This window comes from Lactuca virosa, chromosome 9 (assembly GCF_052849685.1).
Source record: "Lactuca virosa cultivar CGN04683 chromosome 9, Lactuca_virosa_CGN04683_v6, whole genome shotgun sequence".
In the NCBI taxonomy this organism is placed as follows: domain Eukaryota; kingdom Viridiplantae; phylum Streptophyta; class Magnoliopsida; order Asterales; family Asteraceae; genus Lactuca; species Lactuca virosa.
The window spans coordinates 228,530,553-228,551,486 of record NC_136434.1 but is presented as its reverse complement, the minus strand read 5'-3'; positions in this window follow the sequence as shown (position 1 = coordinate 228,551,486).

Genomic DNA, 20,934 nt, shown 5'->3' with positions numbered 1-20,934 from the left:
TCATTATTGTGACTTTTTCGATTCGAACCTGAGTAATAATAATAAAAATCCAAATTAAGGAATTTAACTCGTTGTTTATTTAAGAGTTTTGATTTCAAAATAAACAATATTTTCTTTTATTATAGTTCAAATATGTATGTTAAAGTACCTTTTTTCCTTTTTGTTTCAAATCTAAAATATAGGAATTTACAAACGAAAGGTTAATATCTACATTAATATACATACTTAATATATTAAAAAAATAATTAATATGAGGTGTTATTTAGTAGGTGACATTTGAATAAAAATAATTCGAAAGTTTCCAGAATATGGCATGTGTCAAATTCAATGAGAAGTTGACATTTGACAAATATGATCTTTATGTATTAGGGTAGATATATAAATATAAAAAATTTATAAAAACAACATATTATGTTTTGTCGATATTAAATTAGATGGATAACTAAAAAATTAAAAATAATATGGATTTTTGTTCGAGGGGTTTTTAGTCCAAGATATTTAGATAATATTGTAGAGCTCTTCAATACCTTTCCGTGGATATAAAGAATGTCAAAATCGGAGTTAGAACGAAGAAGTTATGCTCGTTTGAAGGTTTGTCGGTTTTGGGTTATGTTGAGTACGTTGGGCGTACAGAGGGGCGTATGTTGGGCGTACTGAGTCACCCTGAGTACGTTGGGTGCCAAGAGTACGTTGGGCATACACGATCAGTGCCCAAACCCTATTTTCGTGGTTTGATTCCTATTTAAGCTCTTTAACTCCCCCAAACCCACTCCATTCTCAACCTCCACCCCTCCAACACCCCTTCAATGAAACCCTAACCCTAGTTGAGCCTTGTGTGCTAAAAGAAGGTATTTTCGAGTGCTTTGGAGTATGCATGATGCACCTTGGAAAAGAAGGAATTTCTTGGAGAAGTGTTGGTTGCTTTGGAGCTTGTAGATCTTGACTTTGTTCACCTTGATCTATGTTCTAGAGGTATAAATTTTGAATCTTGATGATGCATTTGTTAGATCTAGCTAGTTTTGGATGTTATGAGCTTTTGGTCATTTTAGTGCATAAAGTTTAGATCTTGAAAGTTTGTGACCTTGTTATGGATAAAGTTGGAAACTTTATCCATCTAAACATCATTTTGATTTAGATCTGAAGGTTGGTGACTTGTACTTAATGGATTAAGTTGAAAAAGATGAATTTTTGGGTCCCTTTGAGACTTAAAGACTATATCTTGTTTTTTGGAACCATTCTAATGGATAAAGTTGGAAACTTTATCCATTATAAAGCTATTACGAACTATAAAAATGTGATCTTGGCCCTTTTATCCCTTCCATGCAAGAGTTATGATGTCTTATTAGGTTAAGAACTTAGGGTTTTCTTGGAAGTAGGTCCATGTTGGCTTTGGGGCCCAATCGGGTTATTGGGCCATAATGGGCTTTTGTTGCTTTTGATTTGGGCTTTGGATTGCCATTTTGGGTTTTGGGCTTTTTATGCATTTTGGGTTGGGCCTTGGTTATGGAACAAGTGAGAAAAGGGTAAAATGGTCTTTTACCCTTTAGAAGGTTGGTTTATGGAGTGGGCCTCGAATTTTTGGATTATCGGGTTAATTATTGATTAAGATTGTATTTCTTTTATTAGTTAGCACGAGGTTATCCGGTTCAGCGGTCCGAGCAGTTATTTGGTTATCAGCAGACTGAGGTGAGTTTCCTCACTATATTTAGCGGGTCGAAGGCACCAATGTCGGCCCATGGTTTGTTATGCTTAGTATGCTTGTTGCATGTGTGACTATTGCATGTGTTATATGTTTTATGTTTACCGAGCGGGGCTCGATGTCGGGCGGGGCCTGATGAGTATATTGTATGCTAGTTATATGTATGTGTTTTTATGATTACCGAGAACGACCCGATGCCGGGCGGGGCCCGAAGGCTAGTCTGTATGCTATTTATCTATGTGATTATGGAATGTGTTGTGTGTTTATATGTTTATATGTTTATATCGGGCGGGGCCTGATGACTGACAAATCTGTATACCGAGCGGGGCCCAATATATGTTGATATGTATGGTATGTGGTATTTTGAGGAACCCACTAAGCTTTGTGCTTACGGTTTTCAGTTTATGTTTCAGGTACTTTTGTTTTCTAAAGGAAGGGCCCGGCTTGATCGCAGCACATCCACCCATGTTTCCGCATTATGATGATTTTGGGATTGTACTCTGATAACTGTTTTCTTACAAAGTACTTTTGAATATTTAGCAAAGGAGTATTGAATGTTGACTTAAAGATAATTAATTTTTTGGTTGAATTAAAATCGAAATTTTTACCTCATAATTTAGAGATATTACAATAGACTTGACTTTTTGAAAAAGGGATTTGAATGTTTTATTATTCTATTTTAAAATATGTGATATCATGAAAATTACATGCATCCAATTAATCATGGTATTAATTTTTAAAAAATCACATTTAAGGTTCAAATATAAAATCCGGTTTTATATTTTGACGCGGTTCAGTTTTAACGATAATATCTAATATTAAGTTTGAGTTTGAGCAATATAGAACCTTATTTATTACTTAATAAAACTTCCTTTTATTATTAATATTTTGGAGTTTCAGTAAGTTATAAAATCACCATTTTAGACTTATAGTTTTACAATTTCAAAATTTGTCGTTATTAACGATTTAATAAAACCAGCTTTTTATTTTAAAGTTATAACTTGTATCATCTTATGTTCTCATTTTGTAAATTGAAAAACAAACATCATGTGATGTTTATTTTGTCCATAAAATAGTTTGAGTTTGTGAAATCTAATTTATCAACCACACAAAATATTTTCATAAAAATAAACATCATAAATATGCATTTGACATAAACAAGCCTTGATCTAAATAACACTTTTGTGAGCCAACACAAAAGTATTAAGTCTTTCCTAAGGGACAAAGGGACTAAATGTTACAAATTTTTCTTCATATGATCTTCAAGCTCTCATTTGTAATGACAACCAACTTTGATGCGATTTTATAAAAGTTATGAACTTTTATAAAATCTTCATAAAACTGTGGGTCTCCATGGTTTTTCAAGAAATGGCATCCATCTTCATTTTGTTACATTTTTCATAAAATAAATCTAGTCTTAAACTAATCTATTACATAAAAAATAACAAGAACAAAAACTAACTACTTTTATTACATACTTTATGAATAAAAGAATATTACAAATCATTTTTAACCAAATCACACAAACAACAACACAAATGGTCCAAGACTTTTTTATGCACTCTAAAATACATATAAATATAAACAACCTTTGTTTTTCTAAAACAACTTTAAGTAAAAAAAAATTGTAAGTTTTTGTCACATAAAATAACAATTAAGAAGTTGTCAAAGAAAATATGTATGAACTTATTTTTGTATAAAAACAAGTTATCCATATCCTCCAAAAACTAAGATTTCCAAAAATCATAAAATCTAACCAAACTTGCAAGGTGGCTCTGATACCAATTGTTGGGTTTTAAGTTCAAAATAGTTTCAAAAACATGATATTTTAGCAATGAAAGACTTAAATTTTTGAACAATTATAAACAAGATACAACCCACCAAGGATCATCTTACAAGTAATGGAAAAAAACATCAACCATAGAAGAGTAAAATAATAGACAACTTTCGTTGTCTTTGGATCCTCAAGGGGAGGCTAAGAAGTTTATGAAGAATGCGGAACCTTTGAGACACCAACAATGAACCAACTTGAAGAGATGCTAGCCACAACTCTTAAGCTTTAACAAAATTTGACTTAAAGAGAGCAAGTAACTTCTTCTAACACTTTGGAAGAACAATGAGAGAGTGAGGGAAGGAAAGCTACGATTTTTCCACCAATAAATGAAGGTATGAAAGCCTTCATAAAGCTAAATCATAACCCAAAAGTTCTTAACACTTTAAGCATTTCATACTATCACACCCCTGAACCAGACGGCAGAAACGTCTGGGGGCTCGTGTGACCAACAATTGAATAATCATCATAATGAATATACATGAAACATAACACATTCGTCACCAACATTACATAATACAACTAGCATTGTTCACATCAAGTACATTGTAAAAATACATAAGTTCAAATTGTTAAAAGTACGATAAGTGTTGTTACATAAAACGAAACCATACACACTTGCAAATCTTCCATCTTAACGATTACCTGAGAATACAAGTTATTTTGAAAACGGTCAACATATATAATGTTGGTGAGTTCATAAGTATGTTTGAGTAAAAGTCTTTGTATCTTTCATAAAAAAAAAAAAACCCAGAACATCCGATATTTTCTGTAAATGTCTGAAAATGATGTGAAAATCAAGTATAAATGCATGTGTGAATTTCATAGTTATAACTTATATGAGTGTAGTTTAGATTCATTGCATTTTGAATAAATGATAAGTGTATATGAATAATTTCCCCAGAAAATCCGATATTTTCTGTTTTATAACATCGTCTAGATTCTTGTATCGTTAAATAAGTCGTTTTGCATTGACACAATTAAAGAGTTTATCTTCAAAAGGTTAAACTTTTGGTATTGAATCCCTTTATGAGCCGTTATAACCATGCATGATAATGACTAGGTCGCCCATCTTGGTATTTTTCCAAATGTCGGTCTTGCTAAGGATTTTGTCGCCCTAAACTGGCCTAATCTAGCTGTAGCGAATAGCTAAGGCGTGGGGGGTCACCCCGTATAGATCTATACACAAAGGTATAGTTACGACCTACTAACATGTGAAATTTCCATTCCAAGCCCTATTAGCATGTAATTAGACCACAAAGACCCAATAACATGTAAGAGGGTAATTTAGGCCCAATAGGCATGTAAATGGGCCACAAAAGCCCAATAAACATGTAATCCATAACTTAGGCCCAAATTAACATGTAAGTGGGTCGCAAGACCCAATAAACACGTCATGGAAAACATTGGGCTCAATATACACTTAATTGGGCCCTTAGGGTCCAATGGCCAAGTAACGTGAATATTAGGCCCAATAAATAGTTATCGACGTATTCTGTTCGTTTGTTTTATTCTGTTGTTTGTTTTAGCTCGAGGTTTAATAGATTGATGATGAAAATCCTCTTTTTGTAAAAATGACGTTTTTGGCCAATAATCCTCCAACTTTAATTAAAGCCCAAAGTTTTGTAAAAATGACACTTTAGTCCATAATTTATAAAAATTTGCAATTTTTGTCCCAAATGTCTAAAAAATTATGGTTTTAGCCCAAAAAGTTATATTTTCACATTTAGAACCCTGTTTTGCAGAAAAGTGCATTTTCAGCCCCTTGTTTGTAAAAGTTTACACCTTCGGCTCAATTTTGGAAAATTTTACATTTTTGGTCCAACTTGAAAATAAATGTTATTTTCACCTCTAAATTTGGTTTGTTTACATTTATGACTCAAATTTTTGGCCAAATAACATTTTTAACCCCAAAACTTCATTTTTTTGCAAATTGGGCCCAAAACCGTGAGGCCCAAAAGTTTTGGCCCATTAAGCTTAAATTTGCATTTTTGGCCCTTTTTAAAGTTTGTTTAAAATAAAAATACCTTTTTATACATGTAGGACCTGTTTGGCCCTTATAAAAACATAAATGTCACTTTTTGCCCTTATCTTTTGTTTTCTTGACAATTTTGACCTCTAACAAGGTTTATGTTGAAATCTTTTGTATCTTAAACATGTAATCACTTTTGGCTTGATAATGTGATGTATATAATGTCATAGTTCATAGATCTTTGCTAAATAATACTTAAAATTTCGAGATTTGCTAAGATCTAACACATTTTTACCAAATAAACTAAGAATTCACACAAAACATGCATATAACACATAGATCTACACATTTTACTTGCATTCTCCCCCAAAAATCATATAAAAACCGAAAACAAGGGGGTATGAACTCACCTTTGCTTGATGTTTCGGTTTTTGAAGAAGAAGTGGAAAGGATTTTTGGTCTTAGCACACCTTTGTTGTGGATCTCGAGTTTATGAAGCTTCTAAGGTGTGATCATGGAATAAAAACCATGTAAGAAGGAGTTTTTCATGTTAAGATGAAAGAAGATTCTTGTGTTTGACAATAACTTACCAAAGATTTGAATGACTTGATGAAGATCCTTAGAACCCTAGCAAATTTTTGAGATCTTGGAGGAAGGAAGAGGATGATTTTAGAGAAGTTTGGAGAGAATTTTTTCAAGTGTGTGTGTGTGTGTTTTGGCTCTCGGCCGAGAGTAGTAGAAGAGAGGGGATAGAGGTAGTGAGGTGACTAGCATGGATGTATGGGTGTCCCTTGCATGGATACATGTTGAACAAAATGGAGGTGGCACCTCCAAAGTCACCCCCCCCCCATTTCACTTCTTTTTTTTGTTTACATGGGCCGAGATTTGGGCCAAGAAGAAAGGGTAAAGTGGTTTGGGCCCATTAACTTTAGTTAGGATATTTGGATCCTAAACATAAAAATTTTCGGCCCATTGGGCTCTTGGAAGCATTCACGGCCCAAATAGAATAAAAGAATGGGCTTATGGCTCACTAAGGTTAATTGGATTAGTTATGGCCCAATAAGGCCCATTAGGGTTAGAATGAATCATTCTAGACCCAAATGGTCCAAAATGTTTTAGATTTATGAATTGGGTCCAATTAGGATCCAATTAGGGCTTCTAAGTCCAATAAAGTTGAATTGAGTGCTTATTGGTCCATTAGGCCCAATAAGGAATTTCTAGTCCCATATGGACTCAAACCGGGATTCTTAGGGTTTTTAGACTCTTTGTTGAACATAATTGATGAATCTAAATGAGCATTGAGTAAGATTTACTTGGAGTGCATGTTTTTCAATAGATGAACAGTTACACAGGAATAGAATTTCCTAGCAAAAATGCTAGTTGTGACATCATCCCCCCGTTAGAGGGAATTTCGTCCCGAAATTCTTTTGAAAACTAGGATTGTGAAGGAAAGAATAGGTGAGGGTACTTATGCTTCATCTGATTTTCACGTTCCCACGTGAATTCCGGTCCGCGTTTTGCGCTCCATCGAACCTTCATGATCGGGATGCGACTTTGCTTTGTACGCTTCACCTCCCTATCCATAATCTCGACTGGTTCTTCGACGAACATGAGGTTCTCGTTTATCTCAATCTTTTCCAAAGGGACGACAAGGGTTTCATCTGATAGACACTTTTTTAGATTTGAGACGTGGAACACTGGGTGTACGTTGCTGAGCTCGGCGGGTAGCTGCAGCTTGTAAGCCACTGGACCAATCCGGGCAAGAATCTCGAACGGTCCAATGTACCGCGGGTTCAATTTTCCTCTTTTCCAAAATAGAATCATTCCCTTCCATGGAGAGACCTTTAATAGCACGCGATCCTCGACTTGAAATTCTAGTGGCTTTCGCCGCTTGTCCGCATAGCTCTTTTGTCGGTCTCGCGATGCCTGAAGTCGAGCTTTGATTTGGACTATCTTCTCGGTTGTTTTACGAATGATTTCGGGTCCTGTGAGAGCACTGGATGGTGATTGCCCTTTTGCTAGTTGGGTGTCACCCACCTCGGACCAGCATAGGGGCGATCTACATTTACGGCCATAGAGAGCCTCGAAGGGAGTAACCTTGATGCTCGTATGGTAACTGTTGTTATAAGAGAATTCGATCAGAGGCAAGTGGGCATCCCATGATTTGCCGAAGTCAATCACGCAAGCTCGGAGCATATCCTCGAGTGTCTGGATGGTACCCTCACTCTGACCATCCGTCTGTGGGTGGTAGGTGGTGCTCATATCTACCTGTGTTCCCATTGCCTTCTGAAGAGATTGTCAGAATCTTGAAGTAAACCTGCTATCTCGATCAGAGATAATAAATATTGGCACTCCATGGAGTCTCACAACCTCCTTGAGGTAGATTCGGGTCAGTTTTTCCATCTTGTAGGATTCTTTTATGTTGGATTAATGTCTAAGTCCATAACTATATTTGGTATGTACTTGACCCGACCCGACATGGTCCATTTGGGTTGCACTTCACCGGCACAATTTATATGGATAGTCTTTTGAGAATAGTATATTTATGATTTATATTAATATATTATAAGTTCTAATATATTAATATGGAATCATATTATTTAATTAGTATTGATCAAGAATTAATTTAGAATTAATTAAGTGATCAAAAAGAACTAATTAAATATGGACTCTTATATATATGGAATGGGCCAAGTTCATTTAGGTTGGGCTAAGCTTTCATGGATGGTCCATGGAGCTTTTAACCCATGGATCCTATGTAAATGAAAGGTCATGGGTATTAGGGTTTATATGGATGTAACCCTAATCCTCCATAATATATAAAGGGGTCCTTGGCTCACAAAATTGGCACAAGTGTGTGAAAATAAGAGTGGGCCGATTTTAGTGTGCATACATATTCTCTCAAGCTCTTCCAAAGTGTTTTGGTGATTTGTGATTCCATTGAGGCTTCCACACTATTGGGGCTAAGCTCTTAAAGCTTGAAGACATCAAGCTACATCAAAAGGTAGGTCATCTAACTAGAACTTTGTAGTATAGGTGCTTCATAATATGCTAGTTAGGATGAAACCTTGGAATAGTTAATATTTGCATGTATAATAGAGAAAACATAGATCCAAGGTTTATAGGGGTGCATGTACACCATAGGAGTGTTAGAATGCTCAAATCCCAACAGTGGTATCAGAGCCATGGGTTGTTTTCTGTTATATTGATGCAAATGTTTTATTTTCAAGTTGAAAAAAAAAGGAAAAAAAAACATGACGTTTGTCAAATTTTAAGATAATTACTTGTTTTTGTGAAAAACTAATTATTTGTAAAATTTGAATCATTTGCTATATGAGTTGAATTAGGTCAAATTTAGTAAAAGATAAAATGATATGATTATTTTATTAGTTTTAAAAGTTTGATCTAAAGAGTTTTTTGAAACCTCCATAAGTTATGGATATGAAAAGGTTTTTTAAAAAAATTGATTCAAAGTTTTTTATGGAGTTACAAAACTTGGTCTTAATGTTTTAAAGAATTCCATAACTTGTTCTTAAGTTATGGAACATGAAAAGTTTCATCATAAAACAAGTATTTAACTCCATAAGTTATGGAATCCAAAAGTTTTCAAGAGTTACAAAACTTGCCCTCAAGTTTTGGAATTTGGAAAAAGTTTTTTATGATAAAAAAAAAAGAATTGAATTCTAAAACTCTTGGGTTCATAACTTAAACAATTAATTAAATGGTTTTAATTTTGAATTTAATAATTGGAATTATGATGTTTTTATTGAATAATTCAATTAACTCTTATGGACTTTTTTAATAGATAATTAAAGTGTTTAATTAAAAGAGAATTAATAATTCCATAATGACATGGTTTAAATTTAATTAAATTAAGAGTATAGTTTAATTAATATATTAAACCACCAAGTATTTTAAATGTCTAAAATACACCCTTATACTATTATAATATTAAAAGTTTAATATATTATATGTTTAAGAGCAAGTCGTCTTACCATTAGTAGGCCTCATTCACGAAGCCGGTCTATAAGGGGGGTATAAGGTTACTGCCTATAAAATGGCAGTTTAATGGGTGTCCACTCTCACCCACCGCTTCCTTGACCGGTGGAGGGTCGTTAGCCGAACGGGTAGGACAAAGACTATACTTCTCCCTTCATTAAAAGTATTAATGATAAATACTAAGTAACTAAACTCTTAATAATACCCAATCTTACTTACTTAAGAAAATGTGAATAAGGTGCTAATCCAGGAAATTACACTTTGCACTTTGTTTAAGCTGTTAGTGGAGCGTGTGTGGTTAACCGGCATACTAACCTGGACTTACCAAGGTAGGCAAAGGGTAACTTAATGTTTATCATAGTATCGTTGGAGCGTGTGTGGTTAACCGGCACATCGATTGAGGGGTAAATATTAAGGGTACCAAGTATATTTGCATGGTTACTTCACACCTTGTTTTGTGATCCTCGGCATCCCAGTCACAAAACCTGAAGGGCACACTAGAGATTGAAACATGCCATTGAAAATTTCAATGAATCTCAAAAGATCTAGGAGTTTCAAATCCAAGTAAAAACCTAATTAAATTATTTCGTTTTTCATGGTGGAAATTGGTAAATCGTCATTTACCTACCTTCAACTATTTTATAACTCGGATTACGGCATCCCTCTTCCAGTTATAAATAGGTTGTTGGATCCTAGCCTTAATATTTCATATTGGGTGTTATATTAAGGACTTTAGATCAACTATCTTGAATATCTCCCAAAAGATGTCTAGTTCAGACATCTATGATCTTCCCAAACCAAGCTTTCCTAATGAATATGACTTCCCGAGTTTGGCTCATGGAAGTCATCCTTCTCTTCCTCCACCTCCTCCAATTATTCTCCCTAACCCACAAGTTCAAGGTCACTCAAGCCCTAATGGCAAGCAAGGTCTATGTGTGATCACGTCTTAGAGATGAAGTCACATATTGACAAGCCGGGAGAGTTGGGTGTCAAAGTCTTGAGAAAGTTGGATGTTCAATCACTTTCTAAGTCACATAGTGAGTTCCTTTGGGACTACTATGAAACAGACTATGACATGAACCTTAATGATCATATCTATTTGCTTGGTGCTACTGAATCAGCAATGATTTGGAACGATAGTAAAGCAAATTTTATTAGAAGATCAACTTCCCAAAAACTTTATGGACAGTGACAATGGTGACACTGGAAATCCAGAAAAAGCATTCTCTTCCCAATGGAAAGGGATTAGCCATAGTCAACCCGGTTGACCAAATGGTAAAGAGAAAGGCTAAGTCTGAGATAGTCCCATTACCAAAGGGTCCATATGTTTATTTTGCCAAAGGAAGGGGCGTTGATTGCAAAGCTGCCAAATTTACCTAAGGATGTTAAAGTCAATAAGTTTGACTCTACATCAGGTAGAGCCCATTATCTAACTCTGTTAAGTTCTATTCTGAGATCATCATTACATTTGGGAGTGTGAAATTAGAATCATTGAAATTATGTTCAATTGGTTTATTTCACAAAGTAAGGATCATAGACAAACATTTAGTGCATACTTGGTGTATGGCAAAGCAACTGTTTAAGAAAAACATAGTGTACATGCTTGGAGCATGGGACAACTAGTGTTTTTAATTCAAGTATAAAGTTGATAAAACCGAAACAATGAATAATGAGTAATCAGTATGGTGATAAATAAAAGTGTTTGTTTATATTCATAGGGTTTGATACCATATTTGATTCATTTATTCTTGTGTTTCACTTTGCATGTTTTGACTTCCAGAATAACTAAGTCGCTCTTCCTGAATGATTAAGTTATTCAAACCATCCACAGTCGGTCATATGTTGGAAGTAGATATGAATCAAGACTGTCATGGGTTGGTTTGTAGAGGTCCAAGTTGGTGGACAAAGTGGTGCTACAACACTCATGAGTGCTCATAAGTTCTGAGTGTTGGATTCAACCCACGCTCATTTGAATCACTTCATGGATTTTATCACGAGTGATCATGAGACGATAATATCTTATATTCTTCAAACCTAGAGATATGAGTTGTTACTATGAGTTGGTTATACATTGATTGCACGAAAACGCATTTGGTAACTCGATGTTATAAAACGTGCCTTTGTGTATGATTCAACAAGTAGTAGAACAAGCCATATGAGTCGAAGTTTATCCATTCCTTTTACCTTCGGGATAAAAGCGATATCTGTGGGCCCCTCGATGATTTAGCGATGACACATGTGAGTGCTTGGCCAAGCCAGGACTGATTTGATTTGTTCAATCAGTCAGTCATCATAAATCGAAAATCGGGAAACAACAAATGGACAGAGAGAATGATTATAATCCATGTCTCAGTCCATATGATATCTAGAATGGAGGAATATATGATCCCTTATCTAATGGACAAGTCATTGACAATGTCAGAGTTCGACAGCGACTTTAAGAGCTACGATTGCCAGTTAGGTTTTGAAGTCATACTCAATAATAGTTTTAGACTTATCCAAGTGGGAGACTGTTGGATTAATGTCTAAGTCCATAACTATATTTGGTATGTACTTGACCCGACCCGACATGGTCCATTTGGGTTGCACTTCACCGGCACAATTTATATGGATAGTCTTTTGAGAATAGTATATTTATGATTTATATTAGTATATTATAAGTTCTAATATATTAATATGGAATCATATTATTTAATTAGTATTGATCAAGAATTAATTTAGAATTAATTAAGTGATCAAAAAGAACTAATTAAATATGGACTCTTATATATATGGAATGGGCCAAGTTCATTTAGGTTGGGCTAAGCTTTCATGGATGGTCCATGGAGCTTTTAACCCATGGATCCTATGTAAATGAAAGGTCATGGGTATTAGGGTTTACATGGATGTAACCCTAATCCTCCATAATATATAAAGGGGTCCTTGGCTCACAAAATTGGCACAAGTGTGTGAAAATAAGAGTGGGCCGATTTTAGTGTGCATACATATTCTCTCAAGCTTTTCCAAGGTGTTTTGGTGATTTGTGATTCCATTTGAGGCTTCCACACTATTGGGGCTAAGCTCTTAAAGCTTGAAGACATCAAGCTACATCAAAAGGTATGTCATCTAACTAGAACTTTGTAGTATAGGTGCTTCATAATATGCTAGTTAGGATGAAACCTTGGAATAGTTAATATTTGCATGTATAATAGAGAAAACATAGATCCAAGGTTTATAGGGTTGCATGTACACCATAGGAGTGTTAGAATGCTCAAATCCCAACATTTTATTGGCAGGAAATGAGCGGATTTTGTTAATCTATCGACGATTACCCAGATAGCATCCAATCCGTTTGTCGTCTTTGGCAATTTGGTCACGAAGTCCATAGTAGTCCTTTCTCATTTCCACTCGGGTATCACTGGTTGTTGCAGTAGTCCCGAGGGCTTTTGGTATTCTACTTTCACCTTGGCGCAAGTAAGGCAATTGCCCACGAAAGTGGCAATCTCTGCCTTCATATTAGGCCACTAATATTGCTGCTTGATATCCAAATACATTTTGTCTGGCCCCGGATGAATAGAATATCGCGTCCTGTGGGCTCCATGCATGACTACCTCTCTAAATCCCCCAATTCTGGGAACCCATATTCTATTCATGAAGTAGTAGTTTATGTCGTCTTTGACTTCGAGTTCCTTCTCCATTCCTCGTAGCGATTCACTAGCGACATTCTCTGGCTTCAATGCGTCCAATTGGGCTTCCTTGATCTGTGAGGCTAGATGAGACTGGATGGTGATTGACAGGGTCTTCACACGACGACTTGAATACTCCTTTCGGCTCAGGGCATCGACTACTACGTTAGCCTTGCCTGGGTGGTATTTGATTTCACACTCATAATCATTTAACAGTTCAACCCATCTTCGTTGCCTCATGTTTAGTTCCTTTTGATTTAGAATGTGCTGGAGGCTCTTTTGGTCTGTAAAGATGGTGCACTTGGTACCATAGAGGTAGTGCCACCAAATTTTTAGGGCGAAGACCACCGCCCCCAGTTCAAGATCATGCGTGGTGTAATTTACTTCATGAGTTTTCAGTTGTATGGATGCGTAAGCAATTACCTTCTCTCATTGCATGAGGACACAACCTAATCCTTGATTCGAAGCATCACAGTAAACTATGAAGTCTTCAGTTCCCTCCGGTAAGGATAGCATTGGAGCACTACAGAGGGCTTGCTTTAAGGATTGGAAGGCAACTTCTTGCTTCTCGGTCCAATTGAAAGGTGCGCCTTTCTGAGTCAATGTGGTGAGGGGTTTGGCTATCTTGGAGAAGTTCTGAATGAATCTTCGGTAGTAGCCTGCGAGGCCCAAGAATTGGCGAATTTCTGTTGGCGTTGCCGAAATTTCCTAGTTTTCGATTGCTTTGATCTTAGAGGGATCCACATGTATTCCTTCCTGACTGACTACATGCCCCAAGAAATTTACACTGCGGAGCCAAAACTCACACTTGGAGAGTTTCGCATATAACTTTTCAGCTCGAAGGGTCTCTAAGATCTGTCGAAGATGTTGACTATGCTCCTCCTTGCTTCAAGAGTATACGAGAATATCATCGATGAATACGATCACGAATTTGTCAAGGAATGGGCGGCAGACTCAATTCATGAGGTCCATAAATGCAGCGGGGGCATTTGTTAGACTGAAGGGCATTACGACGAATTCGTAATGACCGTATCGAGTTCGGAAAGCAGTCTTAGGAATTTCCTTATCTTGGACTTTGAGTTGATGATAACCGGATCTCAGATCTATCTTTGAAAAGTAACTAGCTCCTTGAAGCTGGTCAAATAGATCATCGATTCGTGGAAGTGGATACCGGTTTTTGATGGTGAGTTTGTTTAATTCCCTATAGTCGATGCACATCCTGAAGGATCCGTCTTTCTTTTTAACGAAAAGAACCGAAGCTCCCCATGGCGAGAAGCTGGGTCTGATGAATCCTTTATTCAGGATTTCACTCAGTTGGCTTGATAATTCTTGCATTTCTGCAGGAGCCACCCTATAGGGTGATTTGGCGATTGGAGTGGCTCCAGGCACTAGGTCAATTCGGAATTTGATTTTTCGTTCTGAGGGTATTCCCGGAAGATCGTCTGGAAACACATCCGGAAAATCACACGCCACTGGGATGTTGTGAATGCTCGCTTCCTCTTTGGTTTTATCCACCACGTGAGCAAGGAACGCGTAGTTCTTCTTTTGTAGACACTTTTGCACCTTGATACTCGAGATAAGGCGAAGGTTTGCGCCGGGTTTATCTCCGTAGATTATTAGGGTTTCGTGGTTAGGAAGATGAAGGCGAACGGCCTTCTCGTGACACATAATATCGGCATGATGGGGGCTTAACAAATCCATGCCGATGATCACATCAACACTCCTAATATTTACATGCATTAAGTTTATTTGGAAGGTGTGATTGTTTAGAGTTAGTGTACACCCCACATAGATATCCTTAGTTGATTCAGTCTTCCTATTAGCCATTTCCACCGTGAAGGCTTCATTAAGCTTTTGGGGTTGTTGTTTTAGTATTGAACTTATTACTCACAAAAATTTGCTCCGATCCACTATCAAATAAGATGCATGCATATGAGTCGTTAAGTAGGAACGTACCGGTGACAACGGTTGGGTCCTGCACTGCTTCACCCTGACCCATTTTCAGCACTCTCCCTGCTGCTCTTGTCCCTTGATTGTTCGCGTTGGGGCAGTTTCGCCTGATATGTCCAGTTTTCCCACATCCGTAACAGGTATAGTTGGCTCCAACATTGGTGTTGTTGTTGTGGTTGTTGTTGTTTGTCATCTGGTTCTGTTGAAGTTGAGTCCTACAATACTTCATTGTGTGGCCCTTCCGGTTGCACCTTGTGTAACTCATCTCTCTGCACTCCCCGTGATGGTGGAAGTTGTTGGGTTATGAGCATTCTAACACTCCTAAGTGTACATGCAACCCTAAATACCTTGGATCTATGTTTTCTCTATTATACATACAATTATGAACATCCAAGGTATTATCCTAATCTAGCATACAAAATAATAAATATAACAAGATAGAATACATACCTCTTTGATGTAGAATGTCTTCATGAAGCTTGAGTGCCTAGTGCCCCAAGTGTGACACCTCAAATGGTTCACACAACACCAAATACACTTGGAATAACTTGAGAGAAACTTGAACACTCCTTGAAATCGTCTAGCCCTCACACTCACACATTAGTGCACGATTTCTTGAGCCATGGGATTCTTTTATATGGTGGCTATTAGGGTTACACCATCTAACTCATAACTTTACCCATTCCTTATGCTCCATGGATTTTAACCTCCATGGAGTATCCATGGGTCACCCCATGGACTTAGTCCAACATAAGGAATCTTGGATCACAAGCCCACATATATAAGAATGAATGATTTACACAATCAACCCATATATTTAATTAGTCTCCTTTTGATCACTTAATTAATTCCAAATTAATTCTTGATCAATACTAATTAAATAACCTTATTAATATATTAGAACTTATAATATATTAACCAACCTTAAGTGTTATTTCTCTCATTATAGTCTATCCAAATGCATGATGCCATGCAACCCAAATGGACCATGCCGGGTCGGGTCAAGTCTTACCAATTATAGTTATGGACTTAGACATTAATCCAACAGTATCCCACTTGGATAAGTCTAAAACTATTATTGCGTATGACTTCAGGAACCGATCAGCAATCGTAGCTCTCAAAAGCTTCTGTCGAACTCTGACCTTGTCGATGAACTCTGACCTTTGTCAATGACTTTTCCATTAGATAAGGGATCATATATTCCTCCATTCTAGATATCATATGGACTGAGACATGGATTATCAATCATTCTCTCTGTCCATTTGTTGTTTCCCGATTTCCGATTCATGATGACTGACTGATTGAACAAATCAAATCAGTCCTGGCTTGGCCAAGCACTCACATGTATCATCTTTAAATCATCGAGGTGCCCACAGATATCGCTTTTATCCCGAAGGTAAAAGGAATGGATAAACTTCGACTCATATGGCTTGTTCTACTACTTGTTGAATCATACACAAAGGCACATTTTATAACATCGAGTTACCAATGCGTTTTCGTGCAATCAATGTATAGCCAACTCATAGTAACAACTCATATCTCTAGGTTTGAAGAATATAAGATATTATCGTCTCATGATCACTCGTGATAAAATCCATGAAGTGATTCAAATGAGCGCGGGTTGAATCCAATACTCAGAACTTATGAGCACTCATGAGTGTTGTAGCACCACTTTGTCCACCAACTTGGACCTCTACAAACCAACCCATGACAGTCTTGATTCATATCTACTTCCAACATATGACCGACTGTGGATGGTTTGAATAACTTAATCATTCAGGAAGAGCGACTTAGTTATTCTGGAAGTCAAAACATGCAAAGTGAAACACAAGAATAAATGAATCAAATATGGTATCAAACCCTATGAATATAAATAAACACTTTTATTTATCACCATACTGATTACTCATTATTCATTGTTTCGGTTTTATCAACTTTATACTTGAATTTAAAACAATAGTTGTCCCATGCTCCAAGCATGTACACTATGTTTTCTAAACACTAGTCATGCCATACACCAAGTATGCATACTATGTTTGTCTATGATCTTTACTTTGTAAAATAGATCAATTGAACATCACTCCAATGATCCTCTTTTCACAGACCCAAATCCTTACTGCAAATGCAAGAATTCCAAATTCATGCCATTTACTGAAATCTGTTAGATTCTAAACTTATATGCATTGATCCTCTTAATGATTATGCACAAAGTCAGAAAGACTTGACAACAATCATTACAGAGCATTCCAAAGGAGATCAGCTCCTTGGAAACATCCTTTCTTTCATTAAGTTTCCTAATCTTACACAGATTGAATAATTTCTAACTTTGAAACATTTCCATATTCCATTTTGACTATCACTTCTGAACAAGAGTTGCCTCCTTACAGATTATGTCAATATGGTCCTTCCAGAATTAACATTATACTTCCAACTGTCCTTGAGCAACCAATCTTTGGTAAACCTTAGATTGTCCTCGACAATTGCTTAATCATTTTAGTCATATCTAATTCTAGACCTTTTCCCTTCATAATGCCCCAGGCATTTGGAAAATTTTAGAAGGGATGAATATAGCACATGTAATCGATCCTATATCCGAAGCATATGGGACACGATTCATGATGTCTCACATAAAGACTAAACCAGTCTTTTGCTATAATATTTCCATTTCAATTTGCCAAGTTCTTAAAATTCAGATTATGAAAAGGGATGCCGTAATCATAATCGAATTTTAGAACGCAAATAATGGACCCATATATAGAATTTCCTTATGTTGAGCCATTCCAACATGAAATTCATATATATATATCCTTGATTAAATACGATTAAAATCTCAATCTAAGCTTTTAGAATTGAAATGAAGTATAATTTCCTCTCCCGTAATTATAGCAAAACAACTTTTTCAACCCCTGCAACCTCACGAATTGAAACTTTTGTTTTCTATAATTAACATTGCTAACTTGCAACCTTTGTCATAATTATCATGCTCCCACTAACATGATGATTATTAGCATAACACTTATGCTCCCACTAGCTTTGACATGTACTCAGAAATCAGCTGACTTTCTTACCAAAGTTCAGATTTCTGATACTAGATTGTTTTGATAAAACTTTATCAAAATCATACACCTCTCTTAGATAGCTCACATGTGTGTCTAAACAATTTTAGAACTATGAAAAGGGATGCTGTAATCATAGTCTCAATTGTTTAGACCTTTGCCACTTCTCACAAGTCCATGTTAGTGTGCCGGTAAACCACACACGCTCCACTAACGACTTTGAGAATGCAAATATCACAATTGCTATCTAGCTAAATTCTACTTAGTGAAAGTGTTTCCTCACCATCATTTTCATGAATCGGAGAGAAACCTTATAACCCTTAGATTTTATGGTGTATGTGTTCTTATCCATGTGAATCGTCAAAACCATAGTCACAAGACAAGGATAATGACAAATCCAAACTCATATGGACTGAACTTATGCAATCTTAACTTCTTGCCACCTGGCAGTACAGGGCCTGCCATTGCTTCCAAGTAGTTGTGCAACCAATTGAGAACTCTCAGAACTCCTATGCAAAGCCAACTTGAATAGGCACAAAAATTTCAACACGATAGGTTATAAACCTCAAGTCGTGTGCTAGTGAAGGACTTTAGGTTTTATTCTTGATTAAGTCTTGAAACTTTCAAGAGCTTTAAGACTCCCACTGTCCTCTTGACATATAAGACTCCCTTGGTCAAATATTCAAGAGATAGTGCGGATTCTTTATCAAGACTAACACTTTACACAATTGGCCTAAGTTGGTCTCTGTTTTATCCAAAACATCACAACTTACCAATTTCAAATGTACAAGAGTAGATAACCTTTTACTCTTACATTTGACTAGTGTTAACAAACCCTCTTTAAGATATGTCACTCAAGTTACAATCTTGGAGTATGACTCTAAGAATTGTTTTGGAACGAAGTATGACTCATCTTTTTGATTTAACCATTTCAACAATTCATGACTCCTCTTCTTAGTCATAAGAGATGACTTTAGAGGACCAATTGTGATATGGTATCTTAATCATTAAGATGATCATAAACATGATACTAAAGTACTCTCCCATCTTTTCAGATTTGAGAAACTTTTATCTTTTTGTCATACTTTGATTCTTCTTATTCGTTCTGTCGCACATTGAAACTTCTCCAATGCTACAGACTTATACTTAAACTTATAAGTATAACCATATTTACTGAACTTAAGTAAATCATGACGAATAGTCTTCTTGATCTTTTGTGGTGGACTTGACCAGTGCACAAGAATGTGTACTCGATCCCTTAGTCCTTTCCTTATTCACATAAGGAATTAGTCTTAATTTTCCAAGCTGAAAGTTCTCATTCATCATACTATACAACTTGCATGATTCCAAGTTTCGGTCCAATTGAACCTTGGGTGATGAGAATCTTTCCTTATTTGGTAATATTAGACACTACCACAACCGAAAGAATCAAATCCATTTTTCCAATATTGCTATCAATGGAATCTTATAAGCAACAACTTTTCACAAATGCCATTGTAAGGATACTTAAAATAAATAAAATCAAAACCTTTTTCTTTTATTTTAAAACTTTGCGGAAAAACTTATCCTTACAATCCATATGAAAACCTTGTTGTTATCTATTCCTAAGCAATATAAATATCATAACTCTTAAGTAATAGCCCAAAATTCTGATCACCGAACCATGCGATTGAAATCCATCTTCGCGATCAGAATCAGCATGTACTTAATAGAGTTAGACAATGGACTTTACCTGAAGTAGAGCCAAACTTATTGACTTTAACATCCTTAGGTAAATTTGGCAGCTTCGTAACCAATTCCCCTTCCTTTGGCAATAGTTACCTATGGACCCTTGATAATGGGACTATCTCAGACTTCGCCTCTCTCTTTACCATTGGGTCAACCGAGTTGACTATGGCCGATCCCTTTCCATTGGGAAGAGAGAGCTTTACTGGATATCCAATGTCATCATTGTTAATGTCCATAGCGTTTTAGGAAGTTGATCTTAGCAAATAGATAAGATCATTAAGGGTCTTGTCTTAGTCTGTTTCATAGGATTCCCAAAAGAACTCACTATGTGACTTAGAAAGTAGTTGAGCCACCAACTTTCTCAAGACTTTGACACCCAACTCTCCCGACTTGTCAATATGTGACTACATCTCCAAGATGTGATCACACCTAGACCTTGCCTTGCCAATAGGGCTTGAGTGACCTTAAACTTTTTATGAACTTGTGGGTTAGGGAGAATAATTGGAGGAGGTGAAAGAAGTTGATGGGTTTTATACAAACAATCCTATGTGTGCATGCAACCCTAGAGTTGGATCTATGTTATCACTATTAGTTATACAACTTTATGAACACAAAAGAACCCTAGCATGCATCTACTATTTTCGAAATTGACATAGGAGAATAGAATACATACCTTTTGTTGTTATGTAGTAATAACAACTAGTTCCTTGAGTTTCCTTAGCTCTTGAAAGCAAGTACCACAAGTGTAGTACCTCTAATGGCTCACAAACACACTAGGTGAAAGGATGAATATGGGAGAGAGGAGAGAAGGGTATCTTGCTCTAAAATTCGTCCCTTTTAGGGTTTTCCCAAGGAGTGGTCGAATTCTAGTGCCTTAGGGTGCTATTTATACTTGAGGCTAGCTAGGGTTTCAAGGTGGAAACCCTAATCCCTTAGCTTAGGGCCTAAGCAAGTCCATGGACTCCTTTCCTTAAGCCCTTGGACGAAAACTCCTAGATCCTTCTAGGATTTTCGTTCAAGCCTTAATAAAGGTG